Here is a 15732-nt window from a genome sequence, read left to right on the forward strand (position 1 = left end):
GTTTGTAGTACTTCATTATGACTTCCCCAACAAACATAAATGTCCTATTTTGGGATTAAATGAATAATGTATATTTTATAAAGGGCTATTCAAGTATTACTTTTTGCTATAAATAATTTCACCTGTAGCTATTTACTGCAAGTTCATTAAGAAAATTTTATTTAGTTTATGATTAAAGTTTTAAGGAGAAGGCTGGACAGCAGACAGTAAACAGGTACCTGGGCACTCACTAAGGAGAGGGGAACAATAGAGCTTGTTTCAGTCAAAGCATCAGGGCCTATCCCATCACTCCAGGCCCACATGTTTTCCTTCTGTCAACATAGAACCCTGCCATTTGGCAGCAAGTTTCCTATCTCAGCAGTGATCACCTTGAGGTTTGTTCTGAATTTGTATTCCCTTGGGAAACTGTTCAACCTCCAGTACCTTGGAAAGAGAAGTAGGAACTATCAGAGCAGCCAAATTAAATAATTCCTGTCTGTTGCTTATTAATTTTTCAAACCTATGAATAAAATATTTCACATAAGATGTTCTTACACTGCTTCCTGGTCCTTTCCCAGAATAGTTTCCAGTAATCACGCTACAGGAAAATTTCAATGCAAAACCATGTCTTCTAACTACTGTGTGCAGTTCATAACACACTTTTGTTACACAAAAAGGGCTTCAGTAAAAAATTTGGAGGAACTTGTTAGTTTTGTACAAATTTATTAAGTACTTTCTATGGGAAAGACATAGTGCTGGATATTAAGGAGGAAATAAAGAGATGAATCAGATAAAGTCCCTGCCTTCAAGGAACTTTTGGTGAAACTGAGGCAAAACACACACACACGTTTAGATAAGAGACAGAATATGATTAGTGGAGAGGAACAAATTTTCACAGGAATTCTTGGGATGTAGCCTGGGGAAAACGGAGAATCAAGGTACATTCCTATGAACAATTTCTAAGAAAGTGAAGAGAAAGATTGTATTCAGAAATATATCTAGTTAATCCATGCTACTACACACTCAGTGTGAAGGAGAAACACAAGAAACAGTGTTATTTCTACGTCATCGGCAGGGCTGAGCACCATGATGTGGCGCCCTTGAGGAGAGATTATGTTCTGAGGCTGCAGGACTCAGAGGCTACAAAGCTGGCTCAGCAGCCTGGAATTCTACCAAACACATCACGCCGCCCAAGGATGGCCTTGTTCAATTCCTTTTCATGTCTTTGCTTCAGTTGTTGCTGCCTTCTGCAGCACTTTCAAAGAACTGGGTATCTGTTAAGACATTGTATTGCATTCCTGAAAAACCTGACACTCTGCAAAATCACACAATAGAGTTACCAGAGCTTCTGGGAAAAAACAGGGTTAAAAGCAGCAACTTTTTAATTGGCCTACCAACAGAAACAGTAATTGGTACATTAATAGATACCTTGGAAGCCAAGGCAAGTAGCTCGATAATACCCAAATTTGTTTCAGGCGATATTAAAAATGGACCAAAAAGTAATAGTGTAGTCTCTCTGACTGTGGGTTCTCTGAGCCAGTGGGGTTTCTTTGAAGGTAGGAAGTGCAGCCTGGAAATTGTAAGCCCAGGATGTGCCTCTCTGAGGAGGAGCTGCAAGTGTAGGTGTTCATTTGAAATTAAAAGGGGGGGAAAAAGAACCAAAAACCATGCTCAGCCTTTCCTACTGAAGTTGTCATTCTCCTCTGGAAAAAGTATATGTGAAACAGCACAACTTTCACATTATGCTGTCATAATTCCCCTATCTTCCCATTACAGGTGAGCTAGTTGGTGTTCCAGGAACATATACTACAGCGGACAGACTGTAATACTGTGTTCATCAAGGAAATAACTAGGATAGAGATATGGATCCCTTAAGGCTAAACTTTGATTGTATCCGAGGTCCACAAGGATTTTGAAACAATAGCCAACTCTTATTGGGTATTTCTGTATATCAGTGCTATGTGTACAGTATCTTGTTCAGTTCTTACAATAACCTTAATGGTTTTATGGCCATTCTTTTTTACATATGAGGAAACTGAGGCTTAGTTTAGTTAACAGACAAAGCTATCACAGATAAGGGAGAGTTAGATTTCAAGCTTGGAGGATCTGATTTACAAGTTTGTATGCTTAGCAGTGTGCCATAAGTCTAGGAAAAGTTCACATGGCAGGTAGCCACAAGTGGGGAAGGCTCCTTTTATTCCTACCGCTATATTTCCCTGAAGATAAGACCTAGAGAAGTCTAGAGATTGAAAATCCCAGCCCCATTGAGCCTGTCTTTGCCTTACCTGCCTTCACAGTAGCTGCCAAACAAGAGGACAGAGTTGGCAGGTAAGGCAAGGATAGGCTGATGGGGGTTGGCATTTTTGATCTCTAGTTTGGAAGGCTGATTATTTTCTAGCTAGGTCTTATTTTTGGGGAAAGAGTTTATCTCCTCTAATTCCTTTTCTGTAAGTAAGGACATTTTGGATCGTCTATGTGGTGTGTAGATCCCTCAGTCTATAAAGCATAATATGTTCTTTTCATTGTTCAAACATTAATGGTTTTTGTGTCCTTGAGTTTTTCTACTCCATTCCCAAATACTGACAGATACTATATTCTGTATAGGTTATTAGTTTAGCTCTACTTGCATAATTGATAATATTTAAAACTTTCAAATCTAGGTTAAGTTAGCAAATGTGATTAATCTGAACAAATTCCACTTTTAAATTAAGTATTCCAAGTTGAATATTTGAGTCAACCAAGTAATAAGAAACATATTACTTTGTTCATAAACTAAGTGGCTGGGTTTATAAAGAATGCTGAAACTGAAGACTTTTATTTGAGCCTAAAACCTTTCTTTTTTGCCCCATTAAAGGTAAAAAAGAACTATAGTCAACCCTCCAAATGTTATTTCTACACACCATTACTCCCTAAATAACACAATATAACATGTTTTCACATAGCATTTATACTGTATTAGATAATACAAGTAATCTAGAGATGATTTAAAGCTAACAGAAGGATGTGCCTGGGTTACATGCAAACACTGTGCCATTTTATAGAAGAGACTTGAGTGTCTGCAGATAATGGTATCTGTGGAGTGGAAGGATGCTTAGAACCAGCTCTTCTTGGGTCCTGAGGGAGAATTTATGTTAAACACTATGTGGAACAAAGCATTGGGCTTCAAGGTAAAATTAACTATTTTCTAGGTATTGATTAATTGGGGTATCAGGGTCTGGAGAAGGTTATATAACTGGTTACTCAGGTTTTTTATTTTCTAAAGAATTCAGGGTGTAAAGTATGTTTCCTGATCTCCACCTACCCTTTCCTCTCATATGTCTCCTCTGGTAAAGCCAGGGCCAACTTTGATCTGGGGAACCAAGAACAGGAGCATCAAGAGCGGCAAATGGAGGATCGAGAACTTGGCAAAAAGCAGCTACTGTCACAGGAAGCTTGAAGAATGTGCATGGAAAATAAGAGTATATTCTGTTCTGTCCACATTTCTTTCATGGCCTGGTTTTGTGATCAGGAAGAGGATTTTGGAGAGTGTTATGTAAGAGATTTTGCTGCTATTGAGTACCAGGTGCAGGCATCCTCTTCTTTCCAGCTGTGCCCCAAATCCTGACACAGTATTGTGGAGTCCTGCAGATAGGCCCTGGATAACATCATGACCTGGCTCCCAACCTCACAAACCCAGAGACATGGCCAGCAAGTAGATACATCTTGCATGCCAACAACCATTTGAATTTTTAGCAGTGGTGACCTATAACATGGTGTTGGAGAAGACTGCAAGGTACCTCCATGCTAGCCCTTAATGTTTTCTAAGTGAGCACACAAGGCCTCATGTGTATCATCCCTGAGTCTGTAACACACGAAAGGGGGATTTCATAAGTGGCTAACTAAACAACTACCAGACTCTTAAGATAATTGAAGAGAAACATAGTGGTAGTTTAATGGTGGTAACTGACAGTTCTCTGACACACACTTTAAGAACACTGGTTAACAAACATGTCTGGTAAGGAAAGGATTTCCCAAACTTGTTCTATAGACTGTTTGGGCTGAATAATTCTTGTTGTTGAGGGCTATCATACATTGTACATTGTAGGATGCTTACAAAAACCCCAGTCTTTATCTCATAGATGACAGTACCACCCCTATTGTTATAGCCAAAAATGTTTCCTGATGCATGGCCCTCATTGAAAACCAGTGATCTAGGAGAAGTGAGACCAGGGTGATGTGATTAGAAAACTCATCTTTTGAAGAATAATTGAAGGAACTAGGTGGTTTAATTTAAAGGAAACTAAATATGGCAGTGATCATTTCAGTATCGGAAAGGTATGGATGGGCTTGTTCTCTATCACACTGTTACGCAGAGCAGGACACTAAGTGAAAGTACTAGGAGGTTAGATTTATATTCTGTATACAGAGACATTTTTCAACAGATCTCTGGTACTGCTCTGATATTGTGGCGTCTCCTATCGCTGGGGTTGGATAACCACTTAGAGAAAGATGTGGATAGCAAAGAGTTTCTAGCACCAGATAAAGATTGGGACAATTTTGAAAATCTCTTTCAAATAGTTATAGAATTCTGTAGTTTGCTCCTTGCTATTTGCTCTGGCATTGCCTTTGACAAAGTTGCATATTCTGTACATGCTTTCTAAAACCTTTGTTAGTAATAAAACAGTGCTAACTGATATTTACGAGGCACATTGCCTTCTTTATCTCACTTGATCCTCACAGTTCTGTGAGATAGATGCTACTGTCTTTGTTATATTGATGAGGAAGTTGAGGCTTAGAGTCACGTAACTCCCTCAGGCTTCATCCCTGGGAAACCAGAGCAGGATTAGTCTAAGTTCCTAGATGTCATTATTATTGGCCTTAATTATTTTGCTGTAATTTGTATAAATCCAACTTTTTAAAAAATCTCAGGATTCAAATCAGTTTCCAGGCTTGTGTTATTTATCCAATGGAAGGCTAACACACAGTTTCATCAGTTAAAAAAAAAAATTCATCTTCCACAGAATGAATCCTTTGTTTGCTACTCTGTAAGAAAAACTGGAAGGGTGGAAAATTCCAGAATATTAACAAATGGATACCTTTCCCTAAACAATGTTTGAGTTGGTAGCAAAATAATTCTTTTGTATTGGTAAGCCTGTTCTATTTATAACTGTCCCTTTGATTGCCATGAAGAACACATTAGCATTTCATCATCCTTGTACAAACTGTTTTCCACCAGCACAAGCAGAGCAGACAAAAGTCAATACAAGGTTGATTACTAGTTCTTTTCTTAATCAGACCTGTATTTCCTGTTCCTCTTTATTCTCACTAAAGACAAAAAACATTTCTAGAGGATTCCCTCAGCAGTACAACTGATCCCATTGTGTTCAATAACAAACACATTTCTAACCTTTCATGACCCTCCCACAAAGTGCTTGTACTGTTAGAAAAGCCAGGTATTCTGTAAGCAATGTGCCTGGCTTACACATAAACAGCCTCTTAATTATAGGTTTTCTAAACCAGGAGTAGGGCAGATTTCTAGCTGCACTCATTTACAGGAACTAGTGTGAGTTTTGGCTGCTAATAAACACTTCCTTTTCATGAGTGGCTGTTGTCCTGGTTGCTCATCCCTTCACTCACACCTGTCTCCCCACCTTGCTCTCCTTACCTCTCATTCCTCTGCCCACCTGTAGGTAAGGGTAGGGACCCTATTTAGTGATAACTCATTCCTGGGATGGATGAAACAAGGAGAAAGCAATGCTATTCCCCTCTGATCAGCTCCCTAGAGAAACTGGCATTCTTTCCCTGATGAGAGCTCCACAGGAGTGGAAGACTTGCACAATTGAGCCCTGCTACAATTAATCCTATTTCTGCATCCACATTCAATACTACTTTTTCCACAGAGCTATTGTGAAGGTCTGAGAAAGAAGTGATTCTTTCGAATGTTTGCTGTTGTTTTTAAAGGTAAAGTTAATTCTCATGGTTATCCCTCCTCACTATCTCTGAATTTAAATAGCTGACTCCTCATTGATGATAAAGTTCAAACTGAGTGTAGAGTTTAAGACTGTTCTAAAATACTGCAAGCTATTTTCCTAACCCTTTTCTTTCTCTGGAAACTTGTGTCCTCACCAAATTGTTTTGTTCCATCTCCTGTTACTCTGCTTAGAACACCCTACTACCTCCAATTGATTTATCAAAAGTAGATGCACTCAAAGTCCACCTTAGTTCTGACCCACCTTAGAAGACCATCCCAGAGCTGCTGTCCCTTTGCCTTCCTTTGTGGATTTAAGGGAGTGGGGTAGAGGATGGGTCTCAAAAGGCTGAGCCTGTGGGAGAGGAGGAGGGCAAGGGCAAGGACTGGGATTTGGGGCTAGAGATGGGGGGACAGGAAAGACAGGGCAGGCTCGCTCTGGAGAGAATGTTTCCATTTCGCCTTTCTTCCCCATTACTACCATGGCCAAAGGTCCCTATGATAAGGGCCTCAGATAGATGAATGGCCTGACAGAGCCAATGATGTATAATCCAGATTACCTTTTTGACTCCCCAAAGCCACAGTGATTCTTCTGACTTTTCATTGCACTTAGGAAACCTAGGCCTGTCACTTAAGACACGCAGAGAAGAATGTGGGCCAGTCATCTCTCCAAAAGCCTAGCTGTGGTAACAGTTCCTTATTTTTCATTAATAAAGCTAGAAATAAGCATATCTTTCACCTTCAGAGCTTTTCTGTGCCAAAGCACATACACCTGTCTTCAGTGGTCTTATTCTCTGTGTTTTGAACTGGGGCATGATGTCACATTTGTGTGCTTGAAGGTTTCTATCAGCATTCTTTTGTTTTTTTCAATTTCAGATATATCAGAAAATCTTCCTAGTGAAACAGAAAACTGTTTCCTAGAAATAAATAAGCAATGTATTGTTCATTCTGCCAAAAGTCCAACCAGGATTCCATTGCACATCCTCACCTGCCAGAATCCACATTCTCATATTTTAGATTTGTGCACAGTTCTATAGGTGTGGCTGCATAGGGCACGTGAGATCTTGGGTGTGAAATGAGGATTCATCCCTTGGAGGCCTGATCCACTTGACCCACAATCATCAGCAGCAGACGAGCCCGGGGGCTTCCCTGTACCTATGAAAACCCTTGCCTGCCTATGCCAAGAATGACTGTGCAGGCAAGGGCAGAGGGAAACAATCTCTGTTCCAAGGAATGAAGAGGCACTCCCTGTCCTAACATCAACGGGCATCCTTGAGTTGAATGCTTCTGTGGACCTGTCCATCAATAACAGACACAAAGGAAGTTTCCCCAGCTTTCCACCTTCCAATCTGGAATCTGTATTTATCCTCTCCTTTGGGCCTGGGTTTCACCCAAAGCCTGCCCAGTGACCTCAGATTATATGACTAGGTCTTTTTCTTGTAGTCCGGCCTGACTCCCTGGGTACTGGTCTCAGCTCTCTCCTGTTTTCCCTGATATGGACTCCTAGCCTGATATGCAAGAAGGTCCAGTCACGTCCTCCAGTCGTTACCTCCAGCTCCCACCCCTGACTCAACTGCAGTGATCACTGTGACTCACTACAGCTCAGGGCAAGACACCGACCAAGGGATGGGGTACAGAGCTATTGTGAAATTCAAAATTTTGTTTTCTGATTAAGATTCCTGCAATTCTGGGCATGATGCTGTGTGTCTACAATGCCATCTATTTGGAAGGCTGAGGCAGGAGGAACATGAGTTTGAAGCCAACCTGGGAAAAATAGTGAAGCCCTGTCTCAAAAAGATATCTGAAAATTTTTACGTTTTCTTTAAAGAAAAATGATATGATTTAAATATAAATAAAAGTCAACTTGAGCCTAGAAAGTGAAGAATGAACATTAATCCTAAAAACTTGAAAACTTTGAATGCATCTAAACTCAAGAAGAGCTTACATAAATTTGTGAATATTTTATTCCATTTATTTCTCCATTTCTGGCTCCCTAACCGCATCATGTCTCTTAAATTCTCAACTATTTTGGGTCCATAAACTTGCCAGGCTTTTTCTTGCCTCTGTGACTTTGTTTATAGTGTTTTTAGGGTTCTTGAACATGGTAGGAACTTAATGTTTGTTGGATAAATGCTCTACCTCACAGACTGCTTCACTCAGACTGTTTAGAACATAGAATCTAAAACATATTGAATAAATAAATAAATATTGATACTATTCTACTAGGGGAAACTAACACATTCTTAACTTTTGACATACCCTTTTATGAGAGTAATTATCATCTTCCTCTCTAAAGGCAACAAGTCTTTAAAAAAGTTGTAGAATGTGAAATCTTGCCGATGCTATACATTTACAAAATGCCCTGGATGTTGGGAATAAGAGAAAACTGGTTGGTTGTGGTCAAGAAGGGAAACTGGAGAGGGAATTAATTGACAACAGCCATGCTTGATGACTTGCTAAACTTGAGTCCTCTTGGTCATTTCATCAATGAAGTACAGAACAGAGGTGACCTTATAAAAGAAAAAGTCATTTTCTAGGGAATGGAGAGTTAAGTTTCCAGCTGTAATACATACTAAATATCTTTGAAAAAAAAAAAAAAACACCTTACTAAAAAATTCTTTATAAGCTGAAAACAAAACAAAACAAACAAAAGATCATACAAATATCATTGAATACTTGGTTTGGCTGGCAGGAAAAATAAGGGAGACTTGCAAGAGGTAAAAATGAAGCAAAACCCTAAATCCAAACCCGAGAAGAAATGCTGAACCCATGTACGTATTACGGAAATCCAAAGCTTCTGTTTTGGTCATACAGAGCACCAGGAACAAAGCAAAGGCAGCCCTAATTGAAGACTCACATGAGCTAGAGCCTTTACCCACAAAAAAGGCAACAACTCATTTGGTCTTGGTTTTTGCTGAAGAAAAAACATACTCCTGGAGATAATGTATGTGCTAGATAGTCATTATGCAACTTTGAGCCATGTATCCACAATGCCTCCGATCGCAGTGAACCCTTAATCAAGAATTAACTTTAAAATACCCATCCTTGGTAAAGTTTTCAGTGCTTAATATAAGCCAAAGCAGATATTTTCTGAAGAAATGCACTTGTAGCCCAGGCCTCAAAGAATTTCACCTAACAGTATTCTCAACAATAAGAGCTCAAATAAAAACACAAACACACAAGTAAAAAGCTGCCATGAGTAGGAACTGAGATAAACAAAGGTCAGATTTGGAAATTAAAAGAGTAAAGTTAAGATACAGAATATAAAATAAGCCTTTTTAGGCTGGGGATTTAGCTTACTGGTGCCACCACCTGCCTCTCAAGTGCAAGGCACTGAGTGCCATCCCGGGTACAAAAAAAAAAAAAGTTTTTTTGAAATGTTAAAATGAGTGAGTAAGGAAATACAAAGCTCCTTCTAAAAGGAACAAAAGGGACTGACCAAGTGGATTTGAAAGAGAACCAAACAGCACATCTAGAAATAAATAATAAATAACTGAAATTAAAAACTCACCAGGTTAAGTAGTAAGTTGGATATATCAGGAAGAGAGAACTAGTTAAACAGAAGTAAGAGTTGAGGAAATCCCACATGATAGAGTACAGGGAAAAGAGATTAAATGTATGAAGAGAGGGTAAGACATAAGGACCAAAGTGAGAAATTTTAATTTACATCTAATCAGAGGCCCAGAAAGGGAGACTAGAGAATGAAAGAGACACAATTTTCAAAGAGAAAAAGAGTGAATATTTTCCAGTACTTTTGAAAGATCTGAACCTTTAGATTTAGGAAGCTCAATGAATCTCAAGTAGGAAAGATGAAATGAAAATGACAGCAAGGTACTTCACAGAAATATAGAAGAAACTGAAAAAAAAATGACCAAAAAAGATAATAAACACAGTAGGAGAATAGATTAACCTGGAAAAGAATGAAAATTAGATTAGATTACCTGGAAAGGAATTAGACTAACAGCTTACTTTCCAAAGTGATAAAGCCAGGAAAATGATGAAATTATATTTTCAAAGTGCTGAGCAAAGGCAATGAGAAATATGAAGTGTATCTATCATATGTAGCAGGCATTAGAGACACTACTACAAAATAAAGAGAATATAGTAGCCATCATTAAGCTTTCAGGCCAATCAGAACGATTACTAGATGCTGCAAGAAAAGTGGAAAGGTACAATTTATACCTTCACCAAATACCAGAGAGATCCCTAAATGGCCAACCAAAGAATCTTCTTTGAGTAGAATCCGTACATTTGAGAAACAAGTCACAGACAAAACTTTGCCACCCAGAGGTCCGAGTTATCAAAGTATCAAAAACTTCAACAAGTGGATAACAGCAAGCATTTTGTGGGCCAGCATGCGATACCTGCAGCTAAGGCAGGAGGCTGCCCAAGCTTGTCTCTCCAGCAACACATCAGCAGGGCTGGCACCTGTCTTTCTCACCCTGGACCAGCACTTGCGTAGAAGGGAATCAGAAATAAAATTTAATGTTCAACAAATTTATCTAGAAATTTAAAATCGGAAAAAGCAGAAGATTAAAAAAATTTAGCTTTTATATTTTTTTTCTATAGTTTAGTGCTCTCATATCTTTGATTTGCATGTTGGTTAATGGAAGCTTTGGAGGGCATGAGCAACATGTTTTTCATGCTTAAGGCATTATTTCTGAGATTCAGGGAAATATTTAAGGCTCAGGAAGGGAACTACCTTCTTTACTTGGTACCATTCCTCTGGATGTATGTAATGTGTGTAGGATAGTGCCTGGCAGGCAGCAGATGCATTAAAAATGTCAGTTCTCTTTCCGGCTGCCAAGGAGCTAAGAACCCACAACAAGAACCAGTATGATTGGACACAAAGTGTGTTATATTTAGAGGTCAACGGGTTGGAGGGAGAAAGGTTTCCTTCTGGACACCAACAGGCAGATTCTGTTAGGGAATTAAAGTCCAGCTAAGCATGGAAGCAATTCATCCCCAAGTACCCCTTAACTGAGAAACCATTAGCTTTGCCCCTCACCAACTCACCTGAGAAAAGGGTATATTACTGGGCCCCTAAAGGTTGTTCCAGCTAAGTCAAATCTGGATTTAGATTTCAGAAGTTAAGTTGAGAAAGTTTTGGTTTTACATTTGTAACATTTATTAGTTTTTTTTTTTCTTTCTCTTTTTAGGTGTATCTTACCCAAACCAAGCAGAGAAATGACTTTTCATATTTCCCTGGAGCTAAAAACACAAACACAAATAAATAAATGAAAAATGCCAGGAAAAACCAGTGGGGTTGTGGCAGCATAGATCAAGGCCCAGGATAGAAAGAGGCAGGGATATTGACAAGGGATATTGGTATTTTTCCATCCAGGCAATTTTTCTACTATCTTATGGGAGCTAAGCAGTCTTCTGGAGAAAATTTCTATGAGTTACCATGAGAATCAGAACCCGGCTAGGTTGGGACTATTCTAGTGTCCTCTGTACTCTTTCAAAGAATTGAAAAATGTAGTTCAACAGGTGTCATGAGTGCTATATTTAGGTGTGAGAAGTCTGAAAAGCATAGTTTAGATTCATAACTCTGAATTTCTAGGCTATTTTCAATGGTTTGAATGGACAAGAGTTAAAATAACTGAAATGAGAACAAGCTGATTAAATCTGAAGCACATAGCTGTAGCATGATTGGGCTCTCCAGGAGGCATCTTCTCTCCACATAAAGTGGGTTGTACCTATTTGGACAGGCAGTGAGACTTCTCTGGATTCTGGGTTTCAGCAGCGTAGATCACTCAAGGGCTTAACTAGACATAGCATCCTTTTTCTCAGCCTCACTAGTGTTAGACAAGCAGGCACATTTTTAGATTTGTCAGTATTTTCTTTCCAAATTTATGATGTTCTTTGTGTTGGTCCTGGGGCTAGGACGGTGAAGTGAACTATTTATCAGAAAGGAAAAGAAATCATTGAATAGAAGGTAAAGTGTGGAAATGAGAAGATAGGCGTAGTGCATAGGGCCTCTTCACTTTACCTCCTGATGTCCTCAAAGGCAGAGTAGAAAGATGCATCTGAATTATCCAAGCTCCACAACTGGCCCTGTTCTAGAATTCCTCAGGGCAGAGTCAGAGAGGTTTGCTATTTTTACATTTGGCTGCTCAGATTTCTGGGCCTATTTTCAAACTTTTAAAATGGGAGCTTTTACTTATCCACTTTAAAAAATTAAACAGTATTACCAAGAGTCTATAATTCAGTTGTTCTTTCAGGTACTTGAGTAACCCATGAACAAATCAGTATCATTTGTTCTGAAGCAAGAAGTTCTCAGTAACATGCCACATCCTCCCTGCTCACTTGTAAGCTACAGACTCCCCATTTCTTTAGTGTATGGCCTTCTCTGTGGATAGTTTTTGAAGGAAAACAGTGACTATATTATAATAGAAACTGCCTCTGTGGCCTCATTGTGTCCAGAACATCTCTTTCATGTCACTTGTCACTTTGTACAGAAATGATCACATTTGTGATCTCCTTCAGTTTCCTCTAAGTTTTTCAGAACAAGGACTAGACCTTTTTATTTTTGTGTAATAAGATGTTAAATTTAAAGTTTCAACTGAGGCCCCAAGACATAATAGACGCTGCATGCCAAAGTGAGCATTATGCAAAGTTTAAAAAAGGAAACTTTGACAATCATTTCCATAATTCTTAGGCACCTCACTCAGACAAAGGATATAAAAAGGGCTGAGAGAAGGAAGAGATTTGTGAAGATATTTCTTTGAAGAGAAAAAATTCTATGCCTTAAGAACCTCCTTCTCTCCCTCTCCAATTCACAAATAGCTCAACTTAAAGAACTTGTTATATGCTTCCTGCTGGAGTGAGCTGGGATACACTGTGAAGATTTAGAAATCTAAATCGTACTTGAAAAATTCAATATAGTCCAGAAAACAGCACACACACACACACACACACACACACCCCTGCATTTGGGAACTCACTACTCCTTTACTGAGGAACATGTGTTTTCCCAGTAGCTCAAATATCCTAGAGCCACTTTGAGTCCTCACCAATAGAAGGAACACTTGGTAGAGGAGATTTGAAGTGTGAGTCATGTGTGAAATGGACTTTCAGGAAACCAGGGTCTGAGATGATATCTGGCATCTGAAGGAGAAACCATATTTTATGAGAGGCTTGAGAAATTTCCTCATGTATTCCCCTAAAAGTTCAGAGGGAGATTAAAAATAATTTTCCTTTGATTATATCTACTTGTTATGCTGTATCAATATATTAATTGCATTTACTTCCCTAAATGTCAGACATAGTGTCTGACTCATCGCAGGCATTTGATAATGCTGAACTGAGTTGACCTGAATTTGGAACATACTTGTCTACTAACTCTTCCAAAATATGTCCATGAGACAGCCCAACTCAAAGACAGTCCATATTTTTATTTCAGAGTTATGTCTCTTTAAATTACAGTTTTGGTCAGGCTTTATGAGTACAATTGAAATTAACAACTAAGTATAAATACACATTTAGAAATCATCTCTTGGGCTGGGCGTGTAGCTCAGTACTACAGCACTTGCCAAGCATATGTGAGATGCTGGTTTAATCCCCAGTACTGGAAAAAGAAGAAAGGAAGGAAGGAAGGGAGGGAGGGAGGGAAAATCAACTCTTAATCATTATATGTAAGTAGAAAATAATTTTCTTGATCCAGAGACGTGATCCTATTTTAACTCATAGAAACCTCAAATGTCTTGTGGTTCAGTTTTTGGCACTGTCACAGCCAAAGAAATATTAGTTCAATGGCAAATATTACCTTGGTAATACCTGGAGAATGTAAAACAAAAATTCCTTTCAAAAAATTGCTCTTTGCCACTTTATACCATTCTGATAAAGTCTTCAAACTTTTCTCTTCTTCAGATTTCCTCAGAACTGTCTCTGAAATCCATTGCCTAGTTTTTTTTTCTCTTTTAGCATTTCCTGCTGCCTATTTTCTTCTCTCTTACTAGCAGATCCACTATCTTCTGTACTTTCATACTCTTTCAGACTTCCCTGCATGATGTACTCCATTGAACTCATAACTGAGAGTTGGAGCATGGGGAGACAGCAGGAAATGCCAAGATTTTCCTGAGAAGTTGGGTAGAGAAAGAACAGGCTGTGAATACTTGTTTTCCACCATCTCTCCACAAAGGAAGACTTCTCAAAGAGCAGCATCAGGAGTAAGAGGGGCAGATGATCTCTATTTTACTGTCTCTGAGGCCTTAAAAATCTTTTTCAACTTTGCAATAACTTTTATTATTAGCTTGATAATAAAGCAAAACTCTATAAGAAGAAATGTATCCCTTTGGTTTCATTCATTCCCTACTATTAAAATATTTAGTATACCTTATCTCAGTTATTGATACCTGAGTGAGTATTATCTTACTGAGAGCAGTGTTGGGTGCTGAATTAAGAGGAAAAAGCTAAGGGGAATGGTATCAGCAAGATGGCAGAATAGGAAGACCCCTCTTCCTCTTCCTATCTTAATAGACCCCTCCTATTCTTCCATAGCAACAATTTGGCAGCCGTTGAAGGGCAAAGTGCCTTTGTGGAAGCTTTGGGATCAAGTAGGAGGTTGTCAAACCCTAATAAAAGCCAAGACTGAGAAGGGCCACTTTTTAAATAAGGCTCATGCCCAGGTGGCAGGCTCACTGACCATGATGCCATTTAGGGACTCAGAAACAGCCTAATCCTCTGTGGATTCAGCCACAGCCACAGCCCTGTTTGACCTTGGTCCCAAGTTCCCAATTACGTATTACATTCTTTCTGTTCACTTGTAAGCTATACAAACTCCTCCTTCTCAGGGTGTGACCTTCCCTCTAAATTATTTTTTAGGAAAAGCATATGTATGAAAGGTGCTTGGGAGGAGTCCTGCACCCTAGATTGTTGTACATGAACACACAAGACATTGCCTGAAAATAATCCCTATTGCAACTTTTGGAACAAAAGTTAATAGAAGATCTAGTCTTATTTTCAAGGAAATATAGTATATTCAGCAAAGCTGTGGTTTAGAGATAAGAGACATCTAAGACATTCTCAGACAAACAAAAGACAAGAGAGTTCATCAGTACTAGACCTGTGTTATAAGACATGCCAAACAGAGTCCTTCAAATTGAAATGAAAAGATACTAAGTAATAATGTGAAAAGCATATGAAAGTACAAAACTCACTGGTAAAAACCAATGTACAGTTAAATTGAGAATGCTCTAATACTGTAACAGGGTACATAAATCACTTTTAACCCATAAAAAGTTGAGAAAAAGTATTTAAAAGAACTATATGATACACAATACAAAAAGATGTAAAGTGTGACATAAATATTATAAAATGTGAGGGGGAATTAAATATAGAATTTTGGTATGCAAGGGCAGGTATGTAACCTCCTGTTAGTCCCAAAGGAAAACTTTAGTAGATACTAAATACACAAAAGATGAAACAAAAGGAATTAAAGTATGACACTACACACACCCAAAAATCAAATAAAAAAGAAAGAAAGCAACAAACTAGAGACCTATTAACAAAATGAAAAGGTGGGTGATAATCTATTAATAATTACTTTAATTGTAAATAGATTACATTCTCCAATCAAAGGCAGCATGGCTAAATGGATTAAAAAGCTGCCTATAAGTGACTCATTTTGGTCTTAAGATCACACAAAGGCTGAAAGAGAACAGATGGCAAAAGATACTGTGTGCAAATGTTAATTTAAAAGAAATAGGCTTTCAGTAAAAATCTGTCACAGGAGACAAATAAGGTCAGTATATAATGGCAAAGATGATATAACAATTGTTAAGTATACACTCACAAACATCAGA

General features: G+C 38.5%; 1 protein-coding gene and 1 long non-coding RNA gene across 10 annotated transcripts in view; one reads left to right on the plus strand and one right to left on the minus strand.

Annotated features, from left to right (window-relative positions):
• LOC104866950 overlaps positions 1 to 15732 on the plus strand; it is a 191582-nt gene that overhangs the window by 42853 nt on the left and 132997 nt on the right. Inside the window, exon 3 of one of the 7 annotated variants that reach the window (XR_781619.1) lies at positions 13925 to 14134. The exons of 5 other annotated variants lie outside the window; for them this stretch is intronic. This is a non-coding gene — a long non-coding RNA (uncharacterized LOC104866950). Of the gene's footprint in view, positions 1 to 3311; positions 4439 to 13924; positions 14135 to 15732 lie in introns of those variants that run through there. One more of the 7 variants, XR_002025573.1, reaches the window with a different exon arrangement.
• Vtcn1 (V-set domain containing T cell activation inhibitor 1) overlaps positions 1 to 15732 on the minus strand; it is a 54958-nt gene that overhangs the window by 17636 nt on the left and 21590 nt on the right. The gene's annotated exons all lie outside the window — the stretch shown is intronic.

Source organism: Fukomys damarensis, unplaced genomic scaffold, assembly GCF_012274545.1.
Source record: "Fukomys damarensis isolate Sample0158 unplaced genomic scaffold, DMR_v1.0_HiC HiC_scaffold_33, whole genome shotgun sequence".
Classification (NCBI taxonomy): Eukaryota; Metazoa; Chordata; class Mammalia; order Rodentia; family Bathyergidae; genus Fukomys; species Fukomys damarensis.